Below are 2930 nucleotides of genomic sequence, written 5' to 3' on the forward strand. Positions count from 1 at the left end.
ACCATTCAACCAGTAAATGAGGGTATTTCGGACAATTCCTCAGCACACAGCTAGACAGTCAGCCAAGTCGCGGAGAAAAACTTTTTCCTGCGAAAAAACCGGAACCTCCTCCCGAGGCGATTAGGGTTTACTCGCGAGGACTCGACGGCGCTGGCGGATCGGATCGGCCAGGCGAGATCTCTGCACCGGCGGTAGGATGGCTGAGCCATCTGATCGTGGGGGGCTGCATGGTGAAGGGGCCTTGTCGCCCAAAACGACGAGGGCTCGTCTCACGGAAGCTCTGGGAAAGCTTGATATCACCGAGGAAGAAGCGACTCCTCTGGTGGTAGATGACCTTGATGGGGAGGAGGTGCAGAAGTGGATGGTGACAGGGAGGGTTCTTCACCGCAACATACTACACATCCAGACCATCTCCAACGCCCTCCGTCTTGCTTGGGGAAACCCTAAAGGTTTGATCTTTAAATCGGCTGGGGAAAACACTTTTATTGCCGAATTTGCCACACAACGGGACTATGATCGTGTGTGGGAGGGCTCTCCATGGCATATCAGTAAGAATGCTATGATCTTGTCTGAATTTGTTGACTGTATGAGGCCATCTGAGCTTAAATTTGAAAGCCTCCAGGTGTGGGCGAGAGTGGTAAATCTGCCGTATAATCTACGTAATGATGCTTGGGGAGACAGATAGCTGGCCAGATTGAAAGAAAAGCGACTTCAGTGCACTTTGACCATGTTGGTGGTTTCTTGAGAGCACGAGTTACATTGGATGTGAGGAAGCCTTTAAGGCGATGGATTCTATCGACTCAGCCAAGAGGAAAAGTACGGACGCATATGACAATCAATATGAAAATATACCGCACTTTTGCTTCTCTTGTGGCAGGTTGGGTCATGCAGACTTGTTCTGTCCAACACCGGGTACTAGAGATGCTAATGGGGAGTTGCCCTTTGGTAAAGGACTACGCCCTCCTGATGAACGATATAGAACAAGCTTTACTGAAACCCCTGCCAAGGAGCAGAATTCTTCAAGTAACAAGAAGCAAAGCACGGCTCAGTCGAGCACGGCAGGGAAAGGAAGTGCAAGTGCTGAGGTTAACTCTCCAGTCAAGAACAATAAGAATAAACGCAAGGGAGGAGGGGAACCAAAACAGTACTACAGGAAAGTCCAACAACAACTTTTGTTAGAAGATAAAGCTCATGATGGGGATCCGACTTTGGTTCCGGGTAACCAACAGGCTGTTGCTGCTGACAATAATGGTAGCGCTGATGAGGATTCGCTTATTGAGCGCGAGGCTAAAAAGAAACGTCCAACTCCAGATAATTCTGGTTCAACGGCAGGTGCTGCGAGTCAGCCCTGCCCAAGCCAATGAATGCTATGAGCTGGAACTGTCGAGGGCTTGGGAACCCTACAACAGTTCGTGAGCTTCGCAAGGTTGTGAAGCAAGAAGGTCCCTCCCTCTTCTTCGTCATGGAAACAAAGATTAGGGGTAAGCGTGTGGAAAATCTGAAAGGTCTATTAGGTTTTACCGGCTGTTTCGCTGTAGACAGTGTCAGTTTGAGTGGCGGTATTGGCTTATTCTGGACAGGGGAGCTTCATGTGGAACTAAAGAATTATAGTCAAAAACATATTGATGTGAAGGTCAGGAGGAAAGATAGTGATCATCCTCCTTGGCGGTTCACCGGTTTTTACAGAACCTCGAGCAGAAAATAGACATCAAAGCTGGGAGTTCTTGCGACTTTGCATGGAATAAGACATGAAGGGTGGATCTGCATGGGCGATTTTAACGAAACCATGTATGCCAAGGAGCACTTCAGTATACATGCAAGACCGGCGTGGCAGATGCAAGCTTTCTACGATGTAATAGATTTTTGTTCTTTTCAAGATTTGGGTTGGAGAGGAGTTCCATTTACATGGGACAATAGGCAACAGGGAGATTCAAATGTAAAAGCTCGTTTGGATCGAGCTTTGGCCAACGATGAATTTACGCAATTATTTGAATACACCTGTGTCAAACATATTAGTTCGACTACTTCTGATCATTGTTACGTGGTAGCAGAACTAAGACGAGATCAACCGAATAAATGGCATGCTGGTCATCGGCCTTTTCGGTATGAGAATGTTTGGCAGACCCATGCAGATTATGATCAAGTTGTGCAAAATATGTGGCAGTCTGGGTCTGGTCAAGGAGGTCTTGAGGGCGTGATACAAGCCCTGAATACAGTCCAGCAGCAACTCGGCTCCTGGGGGGGAGAAGGAGTTTGGTAACCTAGCTAAAAAGGTCCGAAAGCTACAGAAAAAATTGGAGCATTTGCGAGCTGCTTCAGTTGGCAGGGGGCCATCGACGGAAGAAATTTCTGTCACAACCCAGCTGCAGGAGGCCTTATGGCCGGAGGAGATCTGGATGAAACAACGATCCAGAGTCCTAAATATACGAGCAGGCGATCGGAATACTAAATTTTTTCACGCCCATGCGTTGCAAAGGAAAAGGATCAACAGGCGTGAATTTTTTTTAGTAAGGTGGATTATGGTGGAGGGGGGCACCGCACACGGCTAAGAGATCATGACGAGATTCAGGAGGAAATACTCAATTTCTATCAGAATTTGTACCTTTCACAAGGCTACAATGACATGAGTGAACTCCTTCAGTATGTTACTCCTCATGTGACTGACGCCATGAATGAAACTCTTGAAAAAGATTTCAGTCCCGAGGAGGTCACGATTGCTCTTTTTCAAATGGCGCCATCGAAGGCGCCGGGTATTGATGGCTTTACCGCAGGTTTGTTGTTAGGGAACGTAGTAATTTCAAAAAAAATTCCTACGCACACACAAGATCATGGTGATGCATAGCAACGAGAGGGGAGAGTGTTGTCCACGTACCCTCGTAGACCGAAAACGGAAGCATTAGCACAATGTGGTTGACGTAGTCGTACGTCTT

This window comes from Triticum urartu, chromosome 3 (genome assembly GCF_003073215.2).
Source record: "Triticum urartu cultivar G1812 chromosome 3, Tu2.1, whole genome shotgun sequence".
In the NCBI taxonomy this organism is placed as follows: Eukaryota; Viridiplantae; Streptophyta; class Magnoliopsida; order Poales; family Poaceae; genus Triticum; species Triticum urartu.